Source organism: Paramisgurnus dabryanus, chromosome 15, assembly GCF_030506205.2.
Source record: "Paramisgurnus dabryanus chromosome 15, PD_genome_1.1, whole genome shotgun sequence".
Lineage (NCBI taxonomy): Eukaryota > Metazoa > Chordata > Actinopteri > Cypriniformes > Cobitidae > Paramisgurnus > Paramisgurnus dabryanus.
In genome coordinates this window covers 29,261,238-29,282,067 of record NC_133351.1, presented here as the reverse complement: position 1 = coordinate 29,282,067, position 20,830 = coordinate 29,261,238, and the positions used below count along the sequence as shown (strand labels likewise).

At 36.9% G+C, this 20,830-nt stretch overlaps 2 long non-coding RNA genes across 3 annotated transcripts; one reads left to right on the top strand and one right to left on the bottom strand.

Annotated features, from left to right (window-relative positions):
• The first annotated feature begins 3,832 nt into the window (after positions 1-3,832).
• Positions 3,833-10,780, top strand: LOC135782603 (uncharacterized). 2 transcript variants are annotated; one of them, XR_010545449.2, is made up of 5 exons: positions 3,833-5,057; positions 5,328-5,399; positions 5,565-5,638; positions 9,183-9,358; positions 9,487-10,780. It is a non-coding gene; the product is annotated as an uncharacterized lncRNA (long non-coding RNA). The 2 variants fall into 2 exon arrangements; XR_010545448.2 differs by having other exon boundaries at positions 3,836-4,719.
• A 3,380-nt stretch (positions 10,781-14,160) lies between these two features.
• Positions 14,161-16,709, bottom strand: LOC135782843 (uncharacterized). Its single transcript, XR_010545511.2, has 4 exons — positions 16,572-16,709; positions 16,376-16,466; positions 15,454-15,490; positions 14,161-15,355 (listed from the first exon to the last, which is right to left on the bottom strand). It is a non-coding gene; the product is annotated as an uncharacterized lncRNA (long non-coding RNA).
• Between the last annotated feature and the right edge of the window lie 4,121 nt (positions 16,710-20,830).

The following is a 20,830-nucleotide window of genomic DNA, read 5'->3' as shown; positions in this document are numbered from 1 at the left end:
AAGTGTTGCATTATCAGGCACGTGCACAGATAGGGCTCAACCTGTGCAGAACACATGCCCTTTTTGTCCTTACACTCCGAAGTGCCCTTTTTTGGAGGTGTTTTATTATTATTATTTTATATATATAAATTAATGCTATTGTTAAACATTTACCTCTGTCTGTGTGTTTTACAAATATATTTATCAAGTAAAATTATTAAAAAACTAAATATTTTTGGATCCGCTCAAACTGTCTGTCAAACATCTTAACTCCGCCCCCTGAGTGCAGCGAGCTGAAGTTCCACAGCAGTCAGAGGCAGCTGAACGTCTTGCAACGGTAAATAAGTATCTTGTTGTTTGAGTACAATGCTGTCTCATTACGAAAGAAACACTAGTATGTATATAACGGCGCATGTTTTATAAATTTGAGCAGAGCCGAATTATCCATAGACGGGATTGGTCGAGTGGGCAATCAGGGGGCACTAAGAGCTCCAAACTGCGACCAAATTGAGTTTTTGACAAAGCGCGAGCAGTTTTTAAACAAGTGTTCACCCATGTGAAGGGCACCCGTGACAACAATACGGAATGCACGGTCGGGTTTTTACCGCTTTTTTTGCATGACGCGTCTCAATCGTTAAAATCGTTAAAATGTCTAGCCTACATTAACACCAAAAACATATCAGATTAGAAAGGTCTTAGACATCAGATGCCCAGTTGGGAAAACTGGATAGAGACGAAAAACGTGTAAAGGATACAAGTATGTACATTTTATTGCCCTGTCACTCATTATAGTATGCAATCTGGATATAATTTATTGTATATGCATGTATCTTATGCATTGAATTAGTCAAGGGAGTTGTATGATTGTTGTATGATTATTTGGTTCATAACTTTTTATTCTGAAATCAACTGCATAGAGTTAAGTCTACTTAGTATTTAGTATATTTATTAGTAATGCAGTTATTTGCACCTTCAAAAGACCAAGGTTCCTGGTCCTCAGCACAGTTTTTGCCAGGTAGGCAGAGATACATGTTGAATATGCTAATGGTATGGCTATAGTATAGTATAATCTCCTATTTTGATCTTTAATCTCCTATTTCCCCTCTTCTCAATCACATATCAATCACACAAACATGTTAACCAAATAATAAAAATGAGCTTATAAAACAAACAGAATACCTTTTTTTTCTTCACACATATTTTAATGTAACTTTATGTAAGCAGAGGAAAAAATTAAAATTTATATATTCTACAATTAAATAAGAGCGAGTTCACAAGAGCACTTCACAAACACATGACTACAAATACGCCTAATACAGACAAACACCCAGGATGTAAATTGTTAAAGCCAACTTAAAAGGGCAGATATCGTTTGCACTGTATAATGCCAAGCTATCATAAAATGTCATTTTTCATTCATTAATAGTGATTTTTTTCAATCATTAATAGCGAATAAATATAAAGCTATTAAGATGATTATTAAGTGATATTTATTTGGAGGGGGTGCCCTTTTTCAGTTTCAGCACATGCCCCTCAAAAGGTCTGTGCACGGCCCTGTGCATTATAATAAATAAATATACTGCATTATGAAAATACCCAACATGACCGGAACAACACAGATATACCATATATAATCCTAATTAAGTTTATTGTCTTCTTGTTTTATCCATCAGAACATCTTTATTTGCATGTTATTGGCAGCAGGGTAGATAAATGCCCTTAAAAGTGTAAATTCTGAATCGGACCGCAGCGTTCTTCGTGTGTCAATTCTAAAGTGTCTCTGCGCAATGGTGCACGAGGGCGCCCTCAGGCGTCACGTATGAATGAACAGACTCGTGTAAAGGTCAGTTCAACAGTGGCTCATATCACCGCGTTTGGAATAAAAATTGAATAAATATTACTCTTTTCTTTAGAAATTAGAAGTAAACATATAAAATCAATCAATGTGTTTCCAAACATGCATGCCTTTGAACCAGAAGCCCCGAGGATGTTGTTTTGTGAAGTGCTTTCATGACGACCGCGGGTCATATTTCATTTTACAGGTATGGAGTCCGATTTTCATTTTCATAACTTGTGACACAAATTAAGACATTACTGTCTCTATTTTTTTTTTTTATATAATATAAAGGTCAAATACAAACGCTTGAGCCTTAGACCTTTCTAATGATGTATTGTTTGTTGTGTTAAGTACAATCTTTTACATTAAATAGGTAAACAGCAAGAATCAGGCTGCGCTCGCGATGATATTTGATCAGTAAGAGCTTTTAACTACATGTTAACATGAACCTAATAACTGCACTTATACAGCATTCATGTAAAGCATTACCATGAAATCAATGATAAGTTCCATCCTTACAATTTAGAGATGGACATGGTCTTAGATTTCATTGCACTAGATGAATTTCTCCAAACTAATAACACGAGGATGTAACGTAACATTGGCCTTCGATGAAAACATTCCCAGATAGCATGCACTACCGGGCCTCATCTGGGCCAACTATGTCACATATGGCTCAGTTCCGGTGGCGTCAAAGGCCATATGGGCCATATCTGGCCCACACACATCAAGCCGTTTTTAGTGTGAGTTGTGGCTTGTTGTGTGTGGGCCAGATACGGCCCATGTGCGACAAGCCGGTTTTAATTTGAGTTGCGGCTTGTTATGTCTGGGCCAGCTACGGCCTGTGTGCAACAAGCCGGGTTTTAATTTGAGTTGCGGCTTGTTATGTGTGGGCCAGATACGGCCCGTGTGCGACAAGCCAATTGTAGTTTGAGTTTTGGATTGTTGTGTGTGGGCCAGATACGGCTGAGTGCGACAACCCGGTTTTAGCGTGAGTTGTGGCTTGTTGTGTTTGGGCCAGTCCTGGCCCTTGTGTGACAAATCGGTTTAGGATGAGTGATGGCTTTTTGTTGTGTGTGGGCCAGATATTACTGGTTTATGGTTATGTTGACATCAGACTGTTTTTATGTGTGTTTCGGTTTATTTATGGGCCAGATATGTAATATGCTGCATGGTTAGCTTATTGGTTTTAAAATGTAAAGGAAGGCAGCTGAATTTTTTCCATTGTAATTTTTCTTCTAGATCTGACAGGGCTAGGCTTCTTCATATTCGGCTCAAATAATTCAACCATATTTATCATAATCAGACAGCTTTGTCTATCAGATCTTCTTGGACTCTGGCACAGAACTCAAAGAATTCTAGGCGACAATTTTTTGATAATCCATTAACACAGGGCTCAACATAAAGGACTGCCCTGTGGCCCGGGGCAAGTGTGAGAGATGTTCGGGCAAGTAAAAAGTATTGTCACTTGCCCGATCGGGCCAGTGCTTCACCCTCAGTCACTAAAATATATTTTCATCAATGTATTTAGCATCTTTGAAGCAGACATTTACTTGGGTAAAACACGATGAAAGAAACTATGCAATATTTAGCACAATTTGCTGTCAGTTTACAGGTAAAGCAGAAAAGTTGGGAGCCTTTTTTTTATTGGAACATATCTGTTTTATATGTATACAATATTTGACTTTTAAATTATTATTTTTAAATATGTGACACTGACATTTTTTATTGGGGCCAGTGAAAATTTTGGCAGGGCAAGTGAAAAATTTGAACCACTGGCCCGACCGGGCCAGTATAAAAAATTATTTGCGTTGAGCCCTGTAACAGAACAGCTTGTTTTAGTCAGCTAAAAATTTTACATTTATGTGCAACATCTGGTGAAAATTTAATGTCAATAACACCTTTAGAAATATATGGTAACTGAGGAAAAATGGTGACGAGTTAAATTTTACCCGCTGCACATTTAATGTAAATTAACTGCTTGCCCTGCATTAAAGACTTGTAAATGCACAACGCTGAGGCAAAGAACCCCAAACCCCATTTAAAATCCTTTAATGCACAGCAAGTCATTGATTATCCCACTTATTCCATGGTCATTTGCCAAGTTATAGACAAGTTAAAACTAGTTTTGCTCTTTGTAGCTTAAAATTTGATAGAATGGGTAAAAATAACAGTTATTTCCAGGAGCTCCTCTTTTTTGTAAACAACTGATCTGTCTTTTATAAATCTGATATAAAAGACTCTTCTGAGATTTGAAGGATGCACACTACTATTCGATAGGTAGGCTACTCAAGTTTAACCAAACTGTTCGTGGACCCCGTTTACTTCCATAGTATTACTTTTCCAATTCCTGCTATAGAAGTGAATGGGATCCAAAGACATTTATGCAGGTTTGTAACAACATGAGGGTGAGTAAATGATGACAGAGTTTTCATTTTTGGGTGAACTATTTAACCTTTTACAGCTTAGCAGAAAAATGTTATGTGACCTTTAAGAATAGGATAAAGTACATCTTTAACAAAAGCAAAGATTAAAAAACAAATTGTAGAATAAATAGAAAGTGCTACACAAGTGTAAAACAATACAAAATCGTCCCACTATCACATGCAGATGTGTCACTTTGCAATGGGGCAATGATGAATAGTACACAGAACAACCAAATAAGTTTTTACGATTTATAAACAATTTAAAGATATTTTAAAGTGTTATGTACTGTTCTAATTCCAGAGATGTTTATTTATGTAAATGGTGTGAGGCTTTACCATGTATATAATAGGCCAATGGCTATGCTGTGCACGCGAAACATGTCCTGCCCCTTTAAATCACGAAGGGAGTTACCATGGAAACTGAAGGAGCACGAGGACAGCTAGCTCCGTCTCCCGCGGTTTCTTCGCTGTTTTCAAGTAAGTTTAGTCCATCAAATCACACAAATAATACTAAAACCTGTTGTTGACACGCTTTTGTTATATATTTACCTCATATAAATGGCTTGTGTCTTTGAGAAAAGTTCGTTACCATCCCAACATGTTTCCGCACATGCGGTCGGAACTGTGCTTCCGGTTTCTGTTGGTTTACGTGCTAAACTGATCTCTTGAAAAAATAACTCGTCGAAAATATTTTTTTTGTTTCCAATGTAATATACGTGTTGTTAATTTGCTTGTTATAAGCTAGGACTTTGTTGTTATTTTTGCTTAGCAGAGTTTAACGGAAGTTACGTGTTTTCCACAAAAGCCTCTTTACTGTATGTATGTTACTGCTGAAACCGTCTATAAGCGTTAGCTTTTGCTCTTGTTTATGAACGTTTGGGCTTTTGAAAACATAGATGAGAGGTTTCAAAGTCTTTGTTAACGTTGTCAGTGCATGACTGGAAGTAGGCAAATTTATTTAGTCTAAATATGCGATGTACTGTGACGTCTAAACCTTGTTAAATTGCACGGAGTGCTGAAGCTACTAACGTTAGTACGTATGTTTTATCGTATACAAATACAGACATGTTGTTCTCTGATTTCAGGAGTGACAAAAACCCTCTATAATAGAAGAGAAGCTCAAGATTTCAACATTTTCTGAAGGGAGTTGCAGACAGGTGTAGAAAACAGCTTTTCAAATTTTCCACATTTATCACAGTTATTTTAAGATGTTGACATCTAAACGTGAGTAGCATTGTGTGAGCAATATTAAATAAGTAAATCTTACACTGCATATTTTATATATTGTTTTCTCTGTGACAGATTGAATGTTTTGTTTGTAGATTTGTCCATGCTAATGGCCGAGCAGTAGGGTTGGAACAGACCTGTCAGAAAACATCTCTGAACCATATGACTAGTAAGTAAAACCTCAAACTTATACACTGCTATTCAAAAGTTTAAGCTTGTGATTATTTATTTGACCAAAAATACAGTAAAAACAGAAATGTTGTGAAACATTATCACAAAGTAAATAAGCTGTTTATAATGTGAATATATTGTAAACTGTAATTTATTCTTGTGATTAATGTTGAAATTTTAGCATCATTACTCCAGTCTTCAGTGTCACAATATTCTTCAGAGATCATTCTAATACGCTGATTTGCTGCTCAATTAACATTTCTGATTATCAACAGTTGTGTTGCTTCATGTTTTAGTGTTTTTCAGGATTTTTGGATGAATAGAAAATTAACCCTGGAGAACCCAAGAACCCTTCTCTTAACATTGATTAACATTGGCCAAATTTGACCCGTGGATTCTCCAGGGTTAAAATAATAGTCTATTATAATAGAATAATAGTTCACAGAATAATGAACATTTCTGCATGATTTAATCCATGTTAATACATATGATCATCTTCTTTCAGACGAGCACAAAGTTATATTAGGGTGCACTTACTTATCATACTTAAACAGACCGAACCGTACCAGAGTACGATTGTCCCCACTCCCCCACTCATCTGCACATATCAGAGCAGTGGTGTCAAAAGTATTCATATTCATTACTCAAGTAGAAGTATAGATACTAGGGTTTAAAAAGACTTTTGTAGAAGTTGAAGTATCAACTTAAGCTTTTTACTCAAGTAAAAGTGAAAAAGTACTGGTTTCAAAACTACTTAAAGTATAAAAGTAAAAGTAATGTAAGGAAAAAAAATTTCATTACGGAAAAAAACCTAGGCCGCGCCACAGGGGCCTATTGTGCACTACCCTATCTCCTCTAAAACATGTTTCTAAAGGCCATAATAACTATAATGTTATATTAAAATGTTAATGTTAAAAAATTTGGGATGCACTAGGGCCAGGGGTAGGCAACGTCCGTCCTGGAGTGCCGATGTCCTGAAGATTTTAGCTCCAACCCTTATAAAACCTTGGCTACCTGTAGTTTCAGGTGACTTTATAGACCTTTATTAGTTTGTTCAGGTCTGCTTGATTAGACCTGGAGCTAAACACTGCAGGACATCGGCCCTCCATGTTGCCTACCCCTGCACTAGACTATCTGTTTCAACCACATACGGTACATGCCCATTAAAAATGAACGCATTTTAGTACAATGCAAACAAATACATTAAAGCAGTGGTTCTCAAACTGGGGACCGCGAGATGGTGCCAGGGGCCCCAGTTTTATAATATTTTATGAAATACATTACTTTATTATAAATTCTTTGTAATTAACCTCAGAAAAATAAGGCTACTAAACAAAAGCATTTTGTTTAATTCAAATTGTAAGTTTTAGAATGTTTATGTCATACATTTTCTTTTGGGGGCCGCGAAGGAATCCACTGTACACAAGGGAGGCCGCAAAAAAAGGTTTGATAACCACTGCATTAAAGAACCATATGTACTATTGAGCATTAACATGTGTTCCATAGAGATGAAGATATAATGACTAGTTGCCTATAAATATTGTAATGGTGCAAAAAGTCAAACTTCAGAGCAGGGCGGCTGCTGGCAAAACTTTTACAGTGGTGCCCTCTTTAGTTAAAAAACAACAAAATCACACACAACTATAGTATGTGTGAGAATAGAAATATGCTATTGTTATCATTTATAATTGTATTTTGACAGCAACACAAACTACAATTATACAAATATGCAATTATATATTATAGCCTATATTTCTGCATCTGTACTTGTGTTAGCTAATGGACTTTAGCTTAATCTAATGTGAGCTGATCTTACATGTCAGTATACTTACATATTTCTTGTAAGTAAATTAAAAGTCAGGTTTAAGGAAACAGCTGATGTCTATTAACAAAAGCAAAAGTTGGTATGTATGGTTATGTGTTTGATTGATTTAACACTCAAGCATTCAGCTAAGTAGGTTTTGTTAATGCAAATAAAATTTAGGGTAGTTATTAGCATATACAAAACAACAGATGTCTTTAGCATAGATATATTTGCCATGGCTCAAAACGCAAAGCAGCACAATGTCATTTAAGTTGAACAACTGAAGTTACATGATATAAATTGGTATTGTTACACTATTTAAATCACACAGATGAGTTGGTGTCAGCAGACAGCTATATATTTACACAGGCTTGTGAACTGACCTGAAAGTGATGCGCGAGTTTTATTTCGTACTTTTCCATTTGAAGACAGAACGCCGCGTTCTGTTACTGTACAAACGGATGACGGATGATATCAAAGCATCGCGAGAGCAAACTGCTCAGCATGCTTTCTAATCGCTCTCGCGGTTCTTTTATGTTTCTCTGTGCAGCAGCATCGAACAAACTTTTGATCATCTGCAGTCAGCTGGGGGGGCGGGGATTGCGTACAAACCAATAGGGTGTCGGAATTGTGTATGTTTATACTTCTCATCCAACCACAATCGCATTTATCTGGATGATGCAATTTATCAAGATAGGTTTTTTTAACTTTGACAAGCCGGAATGTAAAAAAAAGCAAACAAGCCGAAATTAATAGAAGTAACGAGCGATTTTTAAAATGTAAGGAGTAGAAAGTACAGATAATTGCGTGAAAATGTAAGGAGTAGAAGTAAAAAGTCGTCTGAAAAATAATTACTTAAGTAAAGTATAGATACCCCATATATCTACTTAAGTAAGGTAACGAAGTATTTGTACTTCGTTACTTGACACCTCTGTATCAGAGTGTTTTACAGTGACAGCTAAAGTTTTACATTTCATACAGGGTTCATATAATGTAGGTACACCCTTAGAAAATGTGTAAAAAAAATCTATGCTATTTATATATCATTAAATAATATAGTGAATGTGTGGAAAGCCCTGAGCACGCAAAAGTGAAACTGAGATTACAGAATTAGCGCTGTCTGCCTCTAAATGCAGTTACTTTACTTTCCCACTCTGAAAGTGAAGTATACCTAAACTTTGAGAGCAAATGACTAGTATGACGGGCCGGTAACTTTAGTAATTTTACATTAATTTAGCTAGTTAGCTATTATTATAATCACAAATACTTTTATAATATATTACTGAATTAAGCCAGTTACACTTAACTATCATTATATGAGTATGAAATTCCTCATCATTACTAAATAAATCTTGGAAGTAAACCATCAAATTTGCTGAAAAAAGTATACATTTCTGAATACACAATACATGTCACATTTGAAACAATCAACTTTACTTATAAAACATCTTACATTTTGAGATTTAAAACAACTGTGAGGTTATCTTACCTTTAAGATGTAATTAATATATAGGATATATGTATGTATGTATGTTTTGAATTATTGAGAAAAACAAAAAGCATTAGGCTTTGCCCTCCGCTCCCCTTTAATTTTAAAACAGAACTGTGTCACAAAAGCTCTGTGCAAGTAGTCCAAGTATTTCAAAGGAACTCTATCAGTTTTACCCCCACAGTTTGTCTATATTCCTCTCAAAAATGAGATTTGACTCGTTTCTTCATTTTTCATTAAATTTTACAGATTTCAAAACAATTTATTCTTGAGAGGAGGCACCACAGTTAAAGACAGTGTTTTGAAGAATTTTGAACTTCCTGCTCACAAACTACATACTTCTCCAGTTAGTCTGACAGGCTATCAATGAGAATGCGGCATTACAGGACACCACTGAAAACTATACCACTAAAAACTGGTTATTGGTAAGTCTTTTTGACAATAACTAATGTTATTTATTCATGTTTGGTGTCAGCTAATATGTGTATACCCTATAAATGTTAGATTTTTTTATACTTATTCTCTACCTCACTGTTTACATTTGTCATCGTAGCTGCAGTCAGAAGAAACAGATTAACAGCAACTATCTGCTTGAGACCAAGAGATTGAGCACTGGGTTAAGACATGGTTGCAGCTTGCCACAGACAGAGATGAAGGTCGTTGGGCAAAAGAGAAGATTTAAAGGCATAGCTCACCCAAAAATGGAAACTCATTTACTTACCATCAAGATGTTTCAAACTCTATCAAATGTATTTGTTCAGTTACTGACTGTTATAAATTATACAGGTTTGGAACAACCTTTGGGTGAGCAAAATTACAGTTTTAATTTTAATTAGTGAACTATCCCTATTGTGAGTTTTATAAGTTTATTAAGAAATGTTGAGTATTATATCAGAGTTTTGTATGTAAGGAGATGGTAGTTGTACGTTTGTGTGTTAATATAGATGGTTTCAGTTGCAACAACATAAATCACTTTCATGGCCCAAACTTAACTTCGGGTAGACCTCCACATAGATTCAATAACAACCGAGTATCTCTGGAGCAGTTTTTTTTCTGATAACAAACAAAATAAATAACCAGTAAATAGCCTTAGATCAAATCATAGCTAAAGCATTTCAACCATTACATTGATCTAATGTTACTGGGTAAAATTAAGCTTTACAATTTTAGCTACAGATCTTTGAAAATGTTTGTACGGTATACTGTCCATTTCCAGAAAGGTAATAAAAACAGCGTGCACAGTGACGCTGCTGACGTGTTATCCTCAGACATGTTTGTGAAGATTGTTTTGTTTATAGCGTGCATCTCCCTCAGACTGTAAAAAAAGCTTGGGAACAAGAAAAAGCTTGGGCAAACAAGATAACATGTCAGCAGCGTCACTCCAGTGTTGTGCACGAGGTTCACAACAGACCTGGAAGAGAAGACAATGCTGAATAAAGTCATAATTTCTGTTATTTTTGGACCAAAATTTATTTTCGATGCTTCAACACATTCTAACTGACCCACTGATATCACATGGACTACTTTGATGATGTACAGTATATATTTGATCGTGTATACACATATCTAAAACATCTTAAACTGTTTCCGAAGATGAACGGAGGTGTTACGGGTTTGGAATGACATGAGGGTCATTAATTACATAATTTTCATTTTGGATGAAATAACCCTTTAAGTTTGGCCAGGTGTGTAACTGTGGCAACGCACATGCATCTATGGGTTCCAGTATATCTTACTATATAACATATTAATTTAACTAACATGTTTGACAAATATAATTATGTTTATTTATAAATTATTATCTGTATTGGATTTTTTAAATGTTTAATAAAGAAATTTTGACTATATGAGTTTTAGTTTTTTCTTAACTATAGGTTAATTAGCATATAGTAAGAGTAGATGTGTGCCACAGCTTAGAAGACGCTACTGCATGGAATGACAGCAATGACTCAACCTGAGTGCGGTTGCCAGAAGTCAGCCATAACTGGGACGGATATGGGCCACATTTCAGAAATGGCATGGGTCACATCTGGCCCAGATGGCAGTGGAGTGACTGACATCTGGGCCTGATGTGGCCCATGCCATTTCTGAAATGTGGCCCATATCTGGCACGGTTATGGCTGACTTCTGGCAGCGCACTCAGGTTGAGTCATCGCCGTCATTCCACGCGGTATGTGAGCCAGATGAATGTGGGAGATGTGGGCCACATCTGGGCCAGATGTCAATTGCTATCTGGGTTACAGAAAGTATGAGAACATTTTCAGAAAGCAGCTGAAATCTAGTTTTACGAATTGGTTAAGCATAACTCACATGCTGTCGCAAACCTTACAGTAGCAGCATATAGGATAAATGTCTATTTACCCTATTAGCTTACCTGCTGCCCTGCTGCTCGTGACACTCGTGTAGCTATTAGGGACTTTAAGCAACAGCTGGGAATGGAACGGCTACGGCGACCGGAAGTATGCTGTCAGACCGCCGTAGCCAAGAACGTAAAAATCACTAAGCAACCGTAAACAGGACAGCGCAACGTGGTATTAATTAATTTATTAAGATACAAAAATGTCATTTAAAAAAGCAAGAGAAGGATTGCTTTTGGCGTTACATGACAATCTTTTGTCAGAAGAAGTTTTTACTATTGTATGATGTAAATAAGTCTAAAAACCTAGATTTAAGCAATACTGAAAATGTTGAATACTTAAAAATCTTTAAAAGTAGCTTACCTTTTAAACATGTGAACACATATTATTATATAAAAGACTTGTGGTACAATCATAAACTGATGCAATTACAATTTCATATGCCATGAATCATAAAATGTACTACATAATCTCTCACGTTGTAGCGAATACGGCAAATCAGCTGTTCTCCCGTAGTAGACCGTTACAGTAGAACGTCGCAAAGTAGCAGTTAAATTCGCGCATGCGCAATACAACGCCAGAATGCCGTTGCCGTTCCACCAGAGGTTGTTGCTTAAAGTCCCTATTTTTGAAGACTCGCGGCTACCGCTACGTAGTGCGTGCTGCAAAGGAAACTCCGCCTACCGCCCCACCTCCGCCAAAGGATAAAACATTATATTATTTTTTGTATTATTAATGTTAGTGGCAGTTGTATATAGACACGTATTTTTATTCATAATAATATTTATAAAAAAAAAAAACATTATTATTTACTATTAGTGGAGAGGGGCACATTACATTTTAAGACAAAAGGGGCAGGGGCTTGAGCCCCTGCGGCCCCTCCCCTGTGCACGCCACTTAGTGAACGCATAATTAAACCCATTATTCCTTTTGTTCACGTCTGATATGCGCGCTCCTCGGCTCCGCTCTTCACGAGTAGGCTTGCTCTTGTGCTCATCAAAAAGTATATTAAATGTTTATTTATTTGTCATTTCGTTTAACCTCAGAGTCTAACATTATTCTAGCAATTCCTTTTTCTTTATTTAGTAAGTTAACTTAAATATGTGAGAACGAAAATATATTTTTAGTGATTTGCATGAAGAGAATATGATGTTAGAAGCTTCATTTTAAGCATTTAGTAGCCGTATTTATTTAAACACTTTAATATTCATTTATATTTCTTGTCACTGTGTGCAGGTTCTTTTTTGTAGGCTTTTTACCAAAAAGGCTTAATTAATGTCACGTTGCATTACAATTTAAAATATCAATAATGTCAAAAATGTGACGTGCAGTTCGGGTCTGTGTGTATGCTGTTTAAATTAGTGTTCTGAAGTCTTGACGAATTTTATAGACTTGTTATAGTTTCTTATTCAAAAGTGACACCCATAGATTCAGGCCCACCCGGACTTAATCCATGCCCACCCATATGTCACGTTCTGCATCCGCCACTGGCTGGAGGATGGATGAGGGGTCTCGTTTACTTCCAATGCCATTATTCTCTACAAAAGCGTAAACTCCTCCTTCGTTAATCAAGTTCTAGTTTCACCTAACTGTCAATTGCTGTAAAAAATGTATCAAATGTTCAAAGGATTCATATGGTATTAGTGGCAGGATTCGTATGAGATAAATACACAGAGGCAAGGATCCAATAGCAGATGAAACAATCTTTAATAAGAATATAGATAACACTGGTGATCAACAACCACCCTGCCGGTAGGCAGAGAAAAGTCACAAGGACACACACTGGAGATCACAACCGCCGTGCTGGTCAGGATGAGAGACAGTCACACACTGGAGATCACACACCAAGCTGGATGTAGTAATGCCACAGATTTGAATCGGGGAGAGATGAGATGACCAATCGGCAATTAAGGCCGACAGGTAGCTGGGTTATAATATGATCCGTCACAGTGTAGCTGGACAGCGGGCATAGTCAGGACTCTGGACAGCGATCGGCAATGAAGGCCGACAGATACAGCAGGGCGGCGGTCATGAACTCCCTCAGTGCTACTGGACAGCGGTCACACATGGAATCTGGCATAGCTGGACACCGGCAGGGCAGAGAGAAGGCAATGGGCAAACTGGAGCGGAGGTGCTGGATTCCTAATGAGAGACGTAGAGCAGAGACAGCAGACAGAACAGGCAGAAAAATAATAAAAGACAAAAAGGTCAAAAAATGCTAAATAATCCAAAACGGCGAACACGACATGACAGGACAAAAGCACAGAAACTATGATGAACTCGCAAGGAGCAAAAGAACAAGGGGAGACTAAATACCAAACGAATTGGGGAGCAAATGAGGAACAGGTGAGTGACGCAGATGAAGGAAATTAGTTAGTGATGATGAGATCGCCCCGGTGACAGAAGCGCACGTGAGGAACTGTCAAAACACAAAACACAGAGAAGGAAAAAAGAGACAGAGCGGTCGAAAGACTGAGATCGTGACAATTAGGTTCTTGACTAATTTTGACAATTGTGCATGTGATGACTTATACAATGAAATGATGCTGACATGTTTTGGAGCGAACAACCATTAGACTGAGAATCAACCACTAAGTTTAGATCAACAAGATCTATTCACTTGGAAATTGTGCTAAATGTAGGCTGCCTGTACTTAATAATTTGCAAAGATGTACTGAGATATTGAGACATGTACTTAGACATTTGCAATTTGATGAAATGAATGAGAAATTCAATTCTGTTGTGAACAATTGCCAAGTGGATTGGAGGTTTTTCCATGTTTCAAGAAATGAGCCAAAGCAAATGAGAAAAACTGTAGGCTAAAGGTTCACTGTACATTGTAAGAAATGTACATTTTTCTGTAACTCAAGATTCACATGACAGCAATACATCAATTCCGTTTACATTTACAAAAGACTAAACATTTTTTAAAAATGTTTACAGTAACATATTATGACACAACGGTTAACAATTTTGCATGACGTGCCTTTTACAATGAATTAATTCCAAATGTTTTGAGATGTAAGGCTATTTAACAGAAACCAGTCTAATGTATTTTGATGAAAATGACATAAGCAATTGAAACTGTAGCAAACAGCAGACAATTGTATGGTTGTATCAAAGCATTTGCAATATGTCCAAAACAATGAGAATTTGCTTTTATGTTGTGCACAACTGACTTGATGATGTGGAGGTTGAACTAAGTGTTTTGAAAAAAATGTATCTGATCTAAGAAAAGCCCCAAAGCAGCTAAGATAAACTGTGATAGATTTGTCCTAGACCAAAGATTGTTGACCTTTTAAAACTGCAATCTCTCAGGCTACGTTTCCATGACACTAATGTAATAAAAAACAGATATGTGTTCCTTTGTGTAAACATTCTCCTACATAGCAATAAATACAAACAAGATGGCAGCTATGGGCAACTATCACTGCAACATCAAAACACTTCAGTCACTTCCTGTCATGCTGTGGGAATTGAACCAACATCCTCTGGGTTACAATCAAGTCTCTTTAACCACTATACCACAATGTGGAAGTTACATTTAGTCCAATTCTTTTGTGTTCCACACCGTTTGTTTATGTTGTTGCTGCTGAAACCGTCTATACTCTCACGCATGAACACATGCATATGATGTCACCATTATCACAGATTCGTGGTTATGTAATTCACACAGAGACGACAAGGCATAGTCGACGGAGACGATGGTGGCAGAGCACAGAGACGATGGTGGCAGAGCACAGTTTTCAAAAACTTGCACTTTGAAACCCATCTTCAAAAGTTTTTAAGACCCCAGAATGGCATTGTCATATAAACAAACAGTTTATACAAGCAGAAGATAAGCAAAAGTCATATTACATCTTCAGTGTCCGGGTTACATGGGTTTTCACTGGGTACTCCAGTTCTCCCACAGTATTTTAAGTCTATTTGAGTCACCAAATGCCCTTAACTGTAGGCTATAGCTGTATAGGATCTTCAGTGTAATACTTGTCCATACAATGAGTTGTATCTCTCAAAGTACTGACTGTTTTGAGTTTGTACTCCTCCTCTGGCCAGGGTCTGTGACTTTTAAAACAATTTAAACCTTAATCATTAGTCAAATTAAATAATATTTAAATCATTCAGTATTATGCAAGCCAATCAAGCAATGGAAGAAAACTTACAAAGTCCTGCCCTGCATCTCCGTTGCTTTTCCATGTCCTGTTAAGTTAAAATTAATCAAAGTTTAATGATAGCAAAACAAAGAAACTGTGGATGTGCTCAGCTTTTCATCTTTTTCATGGTATGCATCATGACATGGACCACCAATGCACATTTTATAATTTTTTTGTAATGTCTCATACATAAAAGAGAGGCGCAAATCTATGGAAAAATCTGAGTAATGTTGGGATTATTAGAGGTTACACTGATGGTAGCTGGGGGTTGAGCCTAATACTTAGAGTACAATATAAATTCGGTAACACTTACAACGGGGTTGTATTTGTTAAAATTAGTTAACATGAACTAACAATGAACAATACCTATACAGTAGTCATTAATCTTAATTCATGTTAATTTCAGCATTTACTCCTACATTTTTAAAATCCAACTGGAATGGCATTAACTAACCTTAAACAAAGATAAAAAAAACTATATTCCGCATTGTTAGTTAATGTTAGCTGATGTTAACAAATACAACCTTATTGTAAAGTGTTACCATAAACTTATAATACATTTAATTTTTTAGATTTTATTTACAAATTACTAAACCAAATGCATCTTCATCTTGTGTTAACTTTGAACTTTAACACGTCTCGGCTTAAAGCTTTTCGGAAATGTTTTTTCTCACAAACGGTTTACATTTTTTATAAACAAGCTAATAACATATCAAATCTATATTTTGTGTATATTTACTTATGTGGCAAGTAGCCATGTAATAAGCGTAATAAAGTACAGACAGCCATGGTTGTTAACACAAATTAATCCTGACAGGGTGATCAGGACCCCCATGCAAAAGATGACTACATTATCACTTAGATACACAGTACTTTATAAATAAACATGCCCCTAACATTTTTATCTGTTTAAGATGTGTTGATCTGTTACCTGTTAATCCAGATACTGAGACCGATGATCAGACAGATGATAATAACTGCAGTACATGAGATGATAATGTAGAGGTGATGTGGTCTGTTTTCTGAAACAAACACAGGAGTCAAACAACATCTATCATTCAGCATTCATTGCTTTTACTAGTTTAACACAAATAAAAAAAAACAAATAAAACAAATGATGAACTAACCTGTTACTGTTAATATCCATCCTATTGCTGCTGTACTAGTGTGACATGAATAGTTTCCTGCATCTGATGCTTGTATTTGATTTATATTCAATTCCTTTGGAACTGCTGGATTAATAAACATCCTGTCTGAGGTCAAGGTGTTATGAGTTCTGTTAGAGTATGAGTCTTGAGCAAAAATACTGATGTTGTTTCTTTTCCATGTTATAACGTCAGATTGCAGACTTTTATTATAATATTCTGTATCATTACAGTAAAGTGTTACTGTGTCCCCCACAACGGCTGTTAGGTTAATTTGATGCAGAATCCTTGGCACACTTGTCTTGGAGTGATCTGAAGAAAAAACAAAACCAGTAACTGATATGTTTAAATAACTTTATTGGGTAGTACATTTGAATAATGATTACACATCATGCAGTAGTTGCAATACACACATGCACATGTTTACTAACACATTCACTGACAAACAGAGAACACAAAACTAAACGTAACAATCTACTAAACTGAATTGCATCAATATTAAATATGTACCTGCACAAGTCAGTAAAGTAAAGATGACAAACAAATTCGAGTGAAGAATCCGGGGTTGAAAAACATCCATGATAAGAAATTCAATATATATGGCAAGAAATAAAGCTGTTACACTAACTCAAAAACATTTTACAACACCTCTGATCAACTCATAAGAGTCTGTAGAGAGAAATGAAGGGAAGTGGTTATGTGAGAGTGGGACACCACTGAGAACCACTGAGCACGAGAGAGAGAGAGAGAGAGAGAGAGCAACATGATGATGATCAGGGTACCAAGTGTGAAACAGCTTGAGATACTTATTGTTTATTATAGCTGTTCTCTGAATTTAAGTTGAAGAATATCAACAGCAGCCTGTGTTTTGATCATTGCTTACATATTAATGACATGATACATTACACAGAATATATAATTGTGTATACTGATCAGATAAAGTCCAGTCCAAGAATGGTTTTGGATCTGATATCTATGAATTGGGGCACAAGTAGCACCTCAAACTCTTTTTTTGCAGAGGATTTTGTGTAATTGTCCAAAAATCACAAATCAGCCTAATTCACATTCAAGCACTAAACTGGCGAGTGTACTTGGCATTAAAAGACTGAAGCCTCATAACCCACACATTTCCTGTGTCTTCTAGGACCCTGTAATGCAAGAAATGTTTGTTGACCACAGTCAATTCTTATGCTTCTTTCATAAAACCACTCTTGACTTCTACCTCTGTTTTGGTTAAAATAAAAAATATCTGTAAGAAAAAACAGCATTTAAGTTTTAAACTGAATAAACTTTTTTCCACTTGTATTGTTCTTTCCACTTGGGTTGTAAACATACCACAATTCAGTCTATCATGAGGTGATGAATTTGTTATGTAAGGGGAAAAAACATCTGTTGGCCCAACATCAGAAAATCAATCGGCCTGGTAAAGGGTCCTTATGCATTTGGTCTTTCTGGCGCTAACTCATGACCTTGTAACTTTACGTAATTTAGGTAGTTTTATCTGATTCCAAAAGATAAAATCAATAATATTAATCAAATAGATAAATGTGAAATGTAGATAAATCTTTGATCATTCTATTTTAACTCATTATTATATTGACTCATTCAATTGGATCTCATTTGTTACTTAGAATCCTTGCATCAGCCTCTGCAGGTTCTTGATCACAAACTCGACCATGCAACTAGTTAAGAGTTAAGTGTCACGATAATCCATGACATGTTTTGCATTTGTTCCGATTGTTGTCACCTGGATATTCATTGACTGATTACTTACCTCATCAAACCTGTATGTCATTTAGTCTGTCTATTTAAGCCCTTGTTTGTTTAATGTTCACTGCCGGATCATTGTCGAATTCTCATATCACCACAGCACATCAAGCCTCAAGTATCATCTCAATGCAAAACATATAGCAGCTAGCGTGGACATTAGCCCGACTCGGAGTAAAACGACTTGGTTGAACAAAAATAAACAATATTTTGTTGCTTAAGCTGCTGTATTCAGTCATTATTCATGGTATACTAAAAATCCATGTGAAAAAATAACTTCTCAATGTTCTCAGGTCAAATATTTATATGTGATTAAAATGCGATTAATTTCGATTAATTAATTACAAACCCTTTAATTAATTAGATTAATTTTTTTAATCGAGTCCCGGCCCTAATAATTACGTATTATAGGTATTAGAACTAGATATATGCTAATTTACTATAGTGATCTACTTAACTAGGCTATGTATAATTTACTCTAATAATCGTCTAAACTAAGTGTAATATAATATAGGCTATGATATATAATGATAACTATATACTACAAACTCACTACAAACTCGCCACTACGTACAACCAACACCAATGCAAAAGTACTGCAAAACCCACAAGAGGCGTGAGTTTCGAACCATTTTTATCCGAAGGCGATACTCAGAATAAAGCAATGATGTATTTAACAGAAAACGAGGCCTCGTTTGTCATCGTCACGTGATTTTCACGGAAACGATAAAAGCCTCGAATCGGGGCTTCATCTGGAACGCCCCTTTTTGCTCGACACAAGCTCCGGAGCTTCACTTCAGAGGTCACATCACTATCCCTTGGAACTTACCGAGAGGGAGTGCACACACTCCAGGCTGAGCTCAAGTTACTCGTCGCCACGCCCGATTCATTCCCCGGGGTGGCTGCCATGACACTCGAGCCGGCTCCTGTGAGGGTCGAATTGTTTCTGTTGGTTCCCCTGTTGGTCGAGTCATCTGGGTCGGTTACTGGGAGGTCCACCGCCATGCTCGATTTGGGGCTCAGAACAGCCGCCATGCTCTATTTTTCCCCGGGATGGTCACCACCGTGGATGAGCCTGTTTCCCCGAGATGGTGGGAGTCGACTCCCGGGACAATCGGATCCCCAACGGTTCCCAAGAGGGTCGAGTCTTCAAGAGTCGGTTCCTGAGATGGCCGCTCCGGTTCTCCCGGCTCCCTGCCCTGCCGGCTTCGTCCCTGCGTTCCTGGTTAATCTGTGTCATGTCTTGTCTCTGTTCCGATTGTTGTCACCTGGACTGTCATTGATTAATTACCTGCATCATCACACCTGTGTATCATTAGTCTGTTTGTATATATACCCCTGCCTGTTGTATGTGCACTTGCCGGATCATTGTCATTACATCCCTGTCTGTTCCTGTGTTGGATGTTCCTGTTTTACCCGCCGTTGTATGTTACTCGTGTTTTGTTTCCTGTTTTATATTAAATGTAATTTATTTCATATGAACCCTGCGTTTGCGTCCTGATTCCTGTTACCAGTCATGACATTAAGAGGTTCGTCAGACCCCATTATTAATGGCAGTCAGTACACCAAGATTTAAACCTGGTAGGTAGAGTTAACTGGTTTGTCAGACCAATAATTAAATGCAGATGATGTGCCAATGCTTAACCCTGTAGTTAAAAGTATACGTGTTTTGTCAGACCATGTGAACTGAATGTGAAGGCAGACAATGCGCCAAACTTAACCCTATTGATTAAAAGTAAGTGGTTCATCAGACCAAATAAATTAAATGAAAAGGCAGACGATACGCCTACTTAATCCTGGTCGTAGATTTGCGGTAACAAAGAATAAATCATTTTACTTGTAGTCAATAATTCAAGATAAGTCAGAATGATGTCAAACATCACAATTTATTAGCCAGGTAAGAAAATCATAATTCAAAAGCCAATTTACAATCCAAATCAAATATGAAGCATAAATCAATAAACAGATGTAATCAAACGAAAGCATTGCATACCTGTCAAAATGACGATACACTGACATTGTATGACAGGGATGGTCAACTTCGGTCCTGGAGGGCCGGTGTCCTGCAGAGTTTAGCTCCAACTTGCCTCAGCACACCTGCCTAAAAGTTTCTAGTATGCCTAGTAAGACCTTAATTGGCTGCTTCAGGTGTGTTTAATTATGGTTGGAGTTATAAACTCTGCAGGACACCGGCCCTCCAGGACTGAAGTTGCCCATCCCTGGTGTATGAAATCTGACTACAGATTTCTCAAAATAAATAAAAAAATACATGATGCTGTGTACAAAGACACAACATCATGGGGTTCATTTTTTAAATATAGAAAATCCCCCAGAACCCTTTGCAAACTTTCCTTAAATATCCAGAGAAAACTGGATTGGGTGTTGTGAACTCAGGAGCAGCACTTAATCTGCATACAGTGGGTTATTGGTTTACATGTATAAGGTGGGAGGTGTGTCCCAACATTGAGTGAAGT